Consider the following 12723-nt stretch of genomic DNA (forward strand, 5'->3'; position numbering starts at 1 on the left):
TAGCATAAGACTAAATAAAATGTTAATATTCTCTTCAAAATGATATGTTTAGATATGATTTAGAGATGTGATTATTTTTCAGCTTTTATAATAAATTGAAATAAATACTCTAAATTTCTTTTAGAAGCATAATTCTAAAAAACTTTGAATGGACAAGCAGCTCAATGGAAGAAAATTTAAAAATCCAAACACAAGTGCGAACAATCACAGCCAAATTGACAAAGATGTCAAAAATGCACACTGTGGGAAAAGCAGCATCTTCAAATGGTGTTGGGAAAATTGAATCTCTACACGTAGAAGAATGTAATTAGACCAATATTTAGCACCTTGCACAAAAATAAACTAGAAATAGATTAAAGACCTCAATGTGAATCCTGAAATGCTGACACTACTAGAAGAAAACTTAGTCACTATCCTACAAGATAAGGTGCAGGAAAGGACTTTCCAAATCAGACTTCATTCACTCAGGAATTAAGTCCAAAAACTGACAAATGGAATCCCTCAAAACTAAAAAGCTTTTTTACAAAAAAAGAAAATAACAAACCAAGTGAAGAGGAAGCCTATAAAGTAGTAGAGAATCTTTGCCAGCATTATATCAGATAGATTAATTTCCAGAATATACAGAAAACTCACAAAGAATCAGGAAAATATATAAACTAATGAAAACTGGGCTACAGATCTGAACAGAGAGTTCTCAAAAAAATAAATAAATAAAAATGGCTAACAAATACCTTAAAACATATTTAATGTCCTTAGTAATTAGCAAAATACAAATTAAAGACACTTAAGAATTCATTTTCTCATGAGAGAGGTGCCTCATGACGTTCTCAGCTTATCTATACTTAGCCTCTCCCCCCACATGCAGCTAAGGTCGACTTACTGGGTGGGAGGGGTTACTGACTACCCCATGGACTCCTTGTTGAGTGTGGGATGGAGGTGTGACTATACCTTAGAGCTATAGTGGTCAGAGGACACTTCCAGGTGACACTCCACCCCTTCCTCCAGCTCTTACATTCTTTCTGCCAACTTCTTCCACAAAGGTCCCTGAGCCTTGGAGAGGGTGGTAGGTATGGGATGATCTTCCTCCTATCGTGGCAAGGCACTGAACTTTCAGGTCTCTGTGTCATCTGTTTTCCATGGGGTATTGACTCATTTCAGTGGGATTCCATCTACGATAAAAACACAAACAGAAAGAAACAAGAACCTAAGCAGTGGCTGCTATAATAACTTAACCTATGGGTGTAAACACAAAGGCTTGGATGGTATTTTAGCAGGTGCATCACATCCATCTAGCAAAACAACTGAGCCTTCTCTCCAGCCCTTAGTAGAAACAAATGACAGAGAGGCTAACAATGTTAGTGAAATATGTTTTCTTTCCATTTTATCACATAAGAAATAAAGATAGGGTGAAAAATCAGATTATTCACTACTAAAATTGATACTTCACATCTCTAGTTATGATAGTATTTGTTTGTTGTTTTTTTGTTTTGTTTTGTTTTGTTTTGAGACAGGGTCTCCCTGAATCCCCAGCTGGACAAGAATTCACAATATAGACCAGAATAGCCTGTGTCACACAGAGATCTGCCTACATCTGCCTCCTTAGTGCTGGGCTTAAAGACCTGTCATGCACACATGCATACACACGATTTCGTTTTCTCCAGTCAGAATGGCTATGATCAATAAAAACAAATGGCAACAAATGCTTCTGAGGTTGTGGGGAAAGGTAAAACCTCATTCACTACTGCTGGGATGGAAAATTAGCACAACCACTATGAAGATCAGTTTGGAGAACTTTTGGAATTAAGTGGAGATATGGCCAAGGCCTGGTGGTGAAGAGGAGATAGAGAGTGGGTTTGTCAAAAAGCCATATGGAAACACATGAATTAGTGCACTTATTTCAAACTATAATTTAAAAATGGCAAGACTTATGCATACTCATTATTAACTAAGAAAAAAATATACAAGTGAATACAGATTCAATGAACAAAGAGTGACCCAAAACAAAGAATTTAAAAGGCAGGTAAAACTCCTAGAAAGTAGATTGCCTATATGATCTTCATTGGTTTCCAAGATAGGTACTGCTCCTTTTTATTCCCATCAGCCTCCATCCACTGCAAATATCTTCACTGGGTCAGCAACACCCCAGTGACTTGGAGATTTGTTTCTCTCTTTTTAAGTTTAACCGCTTAGTTAATGTAAAGTTGTTTGATGTTGTGTCTTTTGGATACATCTCATGAGAGCTAATGAAATAAGAATACTTTCTGTATCTTTTATGCCTTTACTGTCAAATATTTTGCACATTTTTTCCTATTGTGTTATGCAATTATTCTTTTGTTATTCCCCTGGCTTCCCACCAGGAAAAATTTGAGATGTAGAAATGATCAATAGGTGAATAAATAGGTTTTCTGATATATATATATATCCTTCTTGTATTATGATAGAGTTTATTGTTTATTTTTATTCATTTTAGATTTATCTTTGATAGTGATTAGAAATTCCTCATCTAATAGAGTTCATCTTATATTTTGGGGTTTTTTGTACTGTTTAAAGAATTGTTGCCTAGCCCATTTTCCTTCTTCATCATTTTACCTTTCATCTCTACATCTATAGAACATTGGAAGTTAATTTTTTCAAATAGAGGTGGAGCCTAAGGCTCATTTAAATACATGCATCCAACTGGATGGTCATCATTCATTGAAAATTTGCTTCCACTGCTATGACAGTCCTTTGCCACAAGTCCCACGATCACAAATATATAATGGTTCTGCCATCTCTTTTATATTCATTAGGCTGCTTTTATTATTTTATCTGTGTTAAAATGAATTTATTTGTGTTACATAAACATATTTGATATTTAGTACTATATACTCCATGTTTCATGGGAACAATTATGAGGATGCAGCTTAATAAATTTTCTTAAAGTGGACACAATTTGGTATTCATCAATACTTTAAAAACATACTCAAATATCAGAAAGTCACACGTTCATGTTTCCTTCCAGAGCAGGCGTCTAGAAATATTTGTCAGAAATCACGTAATACACAATCCTCTGTCTGTATTTTCTTTGTTTTCTCAAGATTTTTATTTTTTTATTTACATGCATACATGTAATTGCATATCCATGTGCACATAAATGCAATAATTCCAGAGACCAAAAGTGGGTGCCAGATTCCCTGAGCTTGAGTCACCTGAAGTTTCGAGAATCAGAATAGGGTAATTTTCCAGAGCAAGTGTGGTTACCACTGAGTGATCTCCCTCCATCTATTTCCTTCTACGGCATGTTTACATGGGAAATTTCATTGTATGAAATCCATTTCCTTTTCGTTGGTGTACTTTATTACACTATATGTTGATGATGCAATGCTTCGTGATTCATTCTACTTTAAAGTCAGAGTTGATTTTCATGTAGTTAGTATGTATTTTTAATTGATTCCCTAATGAATTAGTCAAACATATAGATTAAAACATACAGATTTTTTATCTCACATTACTGCACTTTAGAATTTCAAGTGGATTCATTGACTCAAAAGTACCAAGTGTAAATTTACAATTTCGCTGAGATTGCACTCTGATTTCGGGGAACTATTCTGCTTCACCCTGTTGACACAAAGGCGTGCATGACAGCTGACGGGCTAAGGATCTCCTCTCGGCTCTATTAGGTGGCCTGTTTTATGTGGCAAGTGCTCTGATCTGCTTCACCAGCAGGGATACACCAAGGCTCTCCAGTGTCTTTAGCAGCTCTGATTATGCTTGTGTTACCTTGTTCTTCCGTTGGGGGACAATCAGTGCTTAAGGATTTGTGTGATCAGATTGGCCCATCTAAACAATTCAAAATCTTCCAATTTGAATTTCTCAACATTGATTCATTGATTATACTTACCAGGCCCCTTTTGCCCTGTGACAATATAACTACAGCTCTTTTGGAATAAGATGTGAGTATCCTGCAGGTGAGGAGAGATGAACATTGTTCTACTTATCACAACACTGCTACTAACAGAATTTTTATATAACATTGTGCATGCATGTGTGCATTTTATATAGCATATACCTTGAAATAACATGACTTAACTGTAGAGTACCAAACTGTGCAGACACTGCTAAACAATTTTCCAAAAATTTGTACCAAAGTATAATACATCTGGTTTTTCATAGCCTGTAATAGGAGTCCTTCCTTTGTTTTTCATTTTCACTCTCCCGACAGTGCTGATATTTCATATCATTTTAATGTGGACATCAATGATAATTAAATGATATATGAGCTGTTTGGACTTCTTAAAAATTTGGGTGTCCTGCTATGTGCTTTTCTTCTATTGTTGAGTCCCTTGGAGAAGTTATTTGTAAATTCCATGCATCAATATTTTGATGCACATAAAAACTGAATATGCTTTCATGCAATAGCTTGATTTCACACTCACTTAATGACACTTTTTAATAACCACTCTTTACATATTTGACATGCAACACATACTGCTAAGAGTAGACTCCTTTGATCTGCTTCAGCTTCTGCAATCATTACCTGACACATTCCCCTTCAGTCTCAGCCTCTAAATCTCCAGTTTCTCAGATTCCCATAATAAAATTTAGATCTCACAACCTTTCCAAGTTTCCCTTCTACAAACAACAACCTAGAGCAAATCAATATTTAATCACTGACTGGGCAGAAGACTTAACTTTTAATACTTTTGTTAATGAAATAAATCTAATATGCTAACTTCAAACAAATTTGAATGAAGGTGAATTTGTAAAACCTCTAATTCAAAATGTTTCTGGGGCTAAATTTAAATAAATATTTAAATTTGCTAGCTCTTGATTTGCTTTAAAAAAAAGGACTGCTGTTTTTAAAAAGCAGTCATTAGTCTTCTACTAGTTTAGTTTTAGATAATACCTTAGATTTGTAAGTTTTGATGATAACAGTTAAACTGATAACATGCAAGTCAATTTTGCTGAAAAGTATTGACTGTCCTCCTAGGCCTGTCGTTATCTTCCAGTGACTGAAATGGGCTGAAAACACCTGCATCTCTGTCTTCATGGAATTTCATTTCCCTTTGAGTCTATCACCTTTGAGTCAGGATTTATTTAGCTCTGCATGTACATATTGGCCATTTAAGAAACGTTTAATACAAAAGCAAAATAAATATTTCACTTAATGTGAACTTGCCTGGTTTCTTTCTCTAATTTGTCAAGGCTAAAGACACCTAGCAATCACCATGAAGAGTCACCATAACCATTAAATGTACGAAATGAGGTAACACTCACTTTCCTGGAGGAAGTGTGCCTATTCCCAGACAGTGTGAATATCCTATTCTCTGCTAGCTGATTGCTTTGTCTTATTATCAGCCCTACATATAACACTTCGGCATCCATGGAGCAGAGAGAAGCTGGCAGATGGACCAAGTTTCCTTTCCTCCAGGTTACCGTCTCAGTATAAGCCTTTATTTCTTCCCAGACCTCATTTCTCAGATATTTATTTTTCTCATGGGAGGAACTTCAGGTCTGGGTTTAGCAATAATAATGTGAAATAAAAATATTTTAAACTTGCCTGTATCCTGAATGATAGGCACACTATTTAATAATTTTATATACTTATTGTTAACACATTTTAATGAACATACCAAGTGAATACAATTTTCAACAAGGATATTCAACACCATAAAGATGGCAATTTGTTTATTGTAGATTGGAGAGTAGATTAACTGTCTTGTGATATTATTAATACTTTCTAAGAAAAAATGAATAAAATATAAACCACCACAATACCAAAATGTTTTAAATTATGATAAAAAGAGATGGCTCAGCAGTTAAGAGCACTGACTGCTCTTGCAGAGGACCCGGGTTCAAGTCCTGGTACCCACATGGCGGTTATGAACCATCCTTAACTTCAGTTCCAGGGGAATCTGATGCCCTCTTCTGACCTCTGCAGCTATGCACGACACGGGTGCACTCATATACATGCAGGAAATACACTCATACACATAAAATAAAAATAATAAAATATTTTTAAAAATTATAGTATTCCATAAGATGATGTATTTTACTTAAATTCTGTTTATTAATAGATGTTCTAGAAACCTCTAATAGTTTAGAGGTTTTTCTGCTTGTGAATAAAATTCCCCTTTAATACCACAATTGTTAAAACTTTGGCTAGACTGTTAAGAACTGTTTATTTGCAATGATTTCTTAAGCAAATAACATGATTCTTCAACAAGGAATTCAGACAGAACAAACTTTTACCCAATGTTCTTCATTGTGTACATCTTTAGAAACTTAGAAAAAAATAGAGCTATTTTCACTCTCAGGAATGAATGTAACAGTATTTACTAAGGACATTTCAAAGATATATTTGATACCAGGTTTCAAACTGTGATTGCCATGGGTGATTTTAATGAAAAGTCATTTCTACTTAGTAGGCCTTTAAAATTTTATCTTCATGCATGTGTGTGTGTGTGTGTGTGTGTGTGTGTGTGTGTGTTTGTGTGCATCTGTGTAAGTGGATACCACATGTGTATGTGGGCGCTCAAGGAGGCCAGAAGAAATTGTTGATTACCCTGGAGGTAGTGTTGCTGGCAGTTGTGAGCTGTCTGACCAGAGTGCTGGGAGACACTTGGGTACTCTGTCACTCACAACTAATGAGCCATCTCTCCAGTACCTCTTGGTATTCTTGTCTGAGAAAAAATAAGTATCTATGTAAAAAAAGTCATATTTTATAATAGTTGATTAAATATACCAACTCTGTAAATACATGATTTTGAAGTGTCCTTTCATTTTTCCATGTCATGAAGACATATTTTTTTAAGATTTTCAGACTCTGATGTGGTTGATAAAATCCAGTTCTTTATAAAACAAACATTAGGTAATAAAATTAGATACTTTGGTATTCTCAAAATAATTTTTCCAATGTGTATAAGAAAATCACCTGTGACTATATTATTAATCCATAATTTCTAAAAAAAATGTATACCTTAAATAGAGCACCATGAACTTCATACCATGTATATAGCTAATAATATTATATTTTTACATATATTTATTTATTCATGGATTTTGTTTGTTCGTGTGTGTGTGTGTGTGTGTGTGTGTGTGTGTGCATGTGTCACAGTGTACATGTAGTGATTAGAGGATAACCCAGTTCTATCTCTCTACTCTGTGGGTCCCAAGGATCCAAATCAGGTTGTCAGACTTGGTTGGAAATATCTTTATCTTCTAAGCCACCTTGCTCTTTCAATAGTTTTAGTTGACTGAATAAATATTAAAATAATTCAATTTAATGTTGAGATGCACACAGAGACACAGAGTGCATTCTATCAGACCACAAGGAAAAAAAGCTCAAAATCAACACTGGACAAAGTGCTAGTCACTACAAGAACTCGTGGTGATTGAACAACACACTCCTAAACAATGAGTGGGTCAAAGGAGAAATTAAGAAAGAAATAAAATAATTACTGGAATTCAAAGAAAAGGAAAACACAACACAACACAACCTCTGGGACACATTAAAAGCAGTCCTAAGAGGGAAGTTTATAGCTCTAAGTCCCTACATTTAAAAAATTAGAAAGAGCCTTAATAAATGACCTAACACTGCAACTCAAGACAATGGAAAGGCAAGAACAAATGAAATGGAAACCCAGCAGAAGAGAAGAAATAACAAAAATCAGAGCAGAAACTAATGGAATAGAAACACAGAAAAGAATACAAAGAATCAATGAATCTAAGAGGTGGTTTTTTGAAAAGCTAAACAAAATAGATCCTTAGCCCAGTTAACCTAAAGAAAGAAAGAGCAAATCCAAATCAACAAAATCAGAGATGAAAGGGGAAATATCACAACAGACACCTAAAAGATCCAGAGCATTATAAGCGAATATTTTAAAAACCTATATGCTACTATCTGAAAATCTAAAAGAAATGGATGGATATCTGAAATCATGGGAGTCAGCAAAGTTAAACCAAGAAGAGATCAACAGTTTAAATAGACCCATTACATACAAGGAAATTGAAACAGTAATACAAAGCCTCCCAACTGAAAAAACCTCAGGCCCAGATGGATTTACAGCAGAATTCGAACAGACATTTAAAGAAGACCTTCAACCATTATTACTTAAATTATTCAAAATGATAGAAATGGGGGAGAAATCCCAAGTTCCATCTATGATGTCAGCATCTCTCTAATACCCAAAACTGGGTAAAGATACAATCAAAAAAGAATAGTCATAATCCTTAATAATAATCCTTAATGAACATAGATACAAAAATTCGCAAGAAAATACTTTCAAACTGCATACAGACACACATCAAAAAGATTATTCACTATGATCAAGTAGGCTTTATCCCAGAGATGCAGGGATGGTTCAATATATGCAAGTCAATAAACGTCATTAATCATACAAATGGACTCAAAGACAAAGACCTCATTGTCATCTCAATAGATGCAGAAAAGGCTTTTGACAAAATTCAGCATAAACTTATGTTCAAAATCCTACAGGGAATTGGACAGGACGGGACATACCTCAACATAGTTAAAGCTATATACAACAAACCCCACAGCCAACATCATTCTAAATGGAGAAAAACTGGAAGCATTCCCATTAAAAACAGGAACCAGACAAGAATGTCCACTATTTCCACTCCTTTTCAACATAGTGCTTGAAACTCTTGCTAGAGCAATGTCTTAGTTTGTTCTTCGTTGCTGTGACAAAAAATTCTGGTGAATACCAACTTGGGGAGGAGAGGGTTTATTCAGCTTACATCTCCCAGGTTGCAGTTCACCGGGGAGCCCAAGGTAGGAACTCAGGGCAGGAACCTGGAGGTAGGAGCTGGAGCACAGGCCATGGAGGAACACTGCTTACTGGCTTGCTCCCCTGGGCCCTGCTGAGCCTGCTTTCTTATGCAACACAGGCCCACCTGCCCATGGATGGCACCACCCACAGTGGGCTGGGCCCTCCCACATCACTCAACAATCAAGAAGATGCCCCTCAGACATGGCCACAGGCCAGTCCAATAGAGGAAATTCCCCAATTGAGGCTCCCTCAACCCAGGTGTGTCAAGTTGACACTAAAGTTTCTAGTACATTTGAACCCTTGTCAACTTGACACACAAATATCACTATTAAACCATAAGCTTTCCAATTCTTGTCTCGAAGATATGATGTTAATATTACTATCACAACAAAGACAGCACACCTTAAAACCCCCCACAGTCCTTAAAAAATCCAAACACTTAAAAGTCATAGTCTCTTTTAAAAGTCTCAACTGTGGGTGGGCTTCTGTAAAATCCAAAACAAGTACTGTCTTATTTCAAAGGGAAGAATCAGGCACATCTAAGCAAAATCAAAGTCCAGCAAAGTAGCTCAAGGCTGGACATCTGGGATTCATTCAGGATCTTCTGGGCTCCAAAGGCTACTGGAAGTTCCACTGCTCTGACTCTGCAGTCCACAGCACACTCAGCTCGTCTTACAGACCCAGACCAGCTCCATTCTACACTTACTGCTGTCCTTGGTCGTTGTTCCATGGTCCCAGCATCTCCAAAAAGCTGGGCCTTCACTGAAACTGAGGTTACACCTTCACCAATGGCCTCTTCTTGCCTCTGGGGTGCAAAGCCTCATATTCTCTCCATGGCCCCTTCAATCCTGGGGTCTTCATTGCAACTGAAGCTGCACTTTTACCTATGGCCTTTCCTGGCCTCTCAGAGTGCCAAGCCTCAGCTGCTCTCTATGACCCCTTCACGCTTTCAACACCAGAACCAGAACCATGGGTCCCCTCTGTGTGCTGACCCTGAGGAAATACCTCCCAGAAGACTCCACCACAGTGATACTGGTCTCTTGTTACTTACAGCTGATTTTTCAGCCCCAGCTAACCAGCATCAATTATCCCAGTAAAGTAAAGGTTTTGCTTCAGGTTCTGGTCTCTTCTTAATCATAGCTGATTCTTCAGCCCCAGCCAACCAGAACCCACAGGTTCACAATCCAAAATCTCACATGAACAGCCCTGATAGTCTCTGCTTCCCTTTGAAGCTTCACAAGACAGGCCGCATCATCTACAACTCTTTCAGCATGACTGTTCCAAGCTCCACAGCAACAAACTCTGAGCACGTAATTGCTTTTCCAGCCCAAAGTTCCAAACACTTCCACAGTCCTCCAAAACAGCCAGGTCAGTCTGTCACAGCAATATCCAAGTCTCTGGTACCAATTTCTGTCTTAGTTTGTTCTTCATTCCTGTGACAAAATACTCTGACCAATATCAACTTGGGGAGGAAAGGGTTTATTCAGGTTATATCTCCCAGGTCACAGTTCATCAGGGAGCCCAAGGTAGGAACTCAGGGCAGGAATCTGGAAGCAGGAGCTGGAGCACAGGCCATGGAGGAATGCTGCTTACTGTCTTGCTCCCCTGGCCCCTGCTCAGCCTGCTTTCTTAAGCAACACAGGCCCACCTGCCCAGGGGTGGTACCACCCACAGTTGGCTGGGCTCTCCTACATCACTCATCAAGAAGATGCTTCTCAGACATGGCCACAGGCCAGTCCAATGGAGGAAATTCCCCTATTGAGGCTCCCTCAACCCAGGTGCATCAAATTGACAATAAAGCTATCCAACACAGGCAATAAGACAGGAGAAGGAAATTAAAGGAGCAATAATCTTGGAAAAGAGGTCAAACTATCACTTTTTGTAGATGATATGATACTATACCCAAGAGATTCCAAAAGTTCTACCAGAAAACTCCTAGAATTGTTCAACAATTTCAGTATAATGGCAGATTATAAAATCAATCTACAAAAATCAGTAGCCTTTCTATATACCAGTATCAAGCAATTGGAGAAAGAATACATGGAAATGCTCCCATTCACAATTGCTGCAAAAAAAAATTATCTTGGAATAAGGCTGACCAAAGACACCACAGTTCTCTACAGTGAAAATTTTAAATCATTAAAGAGATTGAGAAAGACACTAGGAGATGGAAGGACCTCCCATGCTCATGGATTGGAAGAATTAATATTATGAAAATGATCATCCTACCAGAAGCAATATACAGATTCAGTGCAATCTCAATCAAAATCCTCATGACATACTTTACATAATTAGAAAAAAAACATTCTTTTTTTGTTTGTTGTTTTAGAAAATAAATTATTAAATTCATATGGAAGCACAAAAGACCCTGGACAGCCAAAGCAACCCTATATGGAACATCATTGAAAATTCAAACCCAAGTGCACTCAATTTCAGCCACCTGATATTTGACAAAGGTACCAAGAACACACAGTGGAGGTAAGACAGCATCTTCAATTAATGTTGCTGGCAAAACTTGATCTCCACCTATAGAAGAATGAAACTAGATTCTTATCTTTCACCTTGGACAGAAGTTAATGACAAATACATCAAAGGTCTCATTGTGAAAGTGGAAACCCTGACTATTAGAAGAAAATATTGGCAGTAACACACAAGATATAGGTGTAGTAAAGGGTATTCTAAATTGGACAGAAGTTGCTCAGGATTTAAGGACAGCAATCCACAAGTGGTTTAAACTAAAAAGCTTTTGTACAGCAAAAGAAACAATAAAAAAACTGAAGAAAAATCCACAGAATGGGAAAAAAAATTCTTCACCAGTCACACATCTGACAGAGGTTTAATATACAGAAGATATAAAGAACACAAAAAACAAAGAATCGTGAAATCAAATGACCCAATGAAAAGATGGGCTAAAGATCTAAACAGAGAGTTCTCAAAGGAAGAAATAGAGACAGCTAAGAGACATCTCAAAAAGTGTTCAACATCATTAGAAATTAGGGAAATGTGAATTAAAACCACCCTAAGGTATCACCTTACCCCAATCAGATTGGCTAGGACCAAGAGAACAAATGATACCAAATGTTACCCAAGATGTGGAGAAAGGGGAACACTCATTCACTGCTGGTGGGATTGCAAAAACATGCAACCTCTATGGAAAACAGTGTGGAGAACTCTTAAAAAACCAAAAATGAAACTACCATATGACTTGGTTATACCACTCCTTGGCATGTACCCAAGCTACATCCTTTTATAGAGACACTTGTACAGCCATATTTGTTGCTACTCTTCTCACAATAGCTAAGAAATTGAAGCAACCTAAGTGCCCACAACTGAGAAGTGGTTAACAAAAATGTGGTATATTTACACAATGAAGTTCTATTCAGCAGTAAAAAAAAATGAAATAATGAAATTCATAGGTAAATGGATGGATCTAGAAACTGTCTTACTAAGTGAAGTAACACAGACCCAGAAAAACAAACAATGTATGTTCTCCCTCATATGTGGCTCCTAGCACCAAATCCTTTTAAATTCCAGGTCCTATTAATAAGATGATGTTATACAGCAGTCCCTTCTGCATGAAATAACTACCATCATCACAACTTCAACTGAGCCTGATTGCTAAACATCATCACAATTCGGCTTGTTAGCGGTTGTGCTCATTCATTAAGGGAGAGCCAAGCAGACCCTCACCAGATTATCTAGATACTCTTCCCAGCCAACAGTATGTAATTGGACCCTAATCACACATGGCTTCCTGGATTTAGGGAGAGCTAAAGTATACAATCTGAGGAAGGCTAGGAAGAGAAGGCATGACTCATAATGGGTAAAGGCTTTCCAGTATGCATAACCTCAGGTCATACATACATCTCAGCAACCCCTCAGTTATCTCAATAGTAAGCTCAATAAACTCATTGGTTCCCCAGTAAAACTTTAATGATAAACATTGGCTTGA

The sequence above is a fragment of the Nannospalax galili genome, unplaced genomic scaffold (genome assembly GCF_000622305.1).
Source record: "Nannospalax galili isolate Female #2095 unplaced genomic scaffold, S.galili_v1.0 scaffold1214, whole genome shotgun sequence".
NCBI classification, from domain to species: domain Eukaryota; kingdom Metazoa; phylum Chordata; class Mammalia; order Rodentia; family Spalacidae; genus Nannospalax; species Nannospalax galili.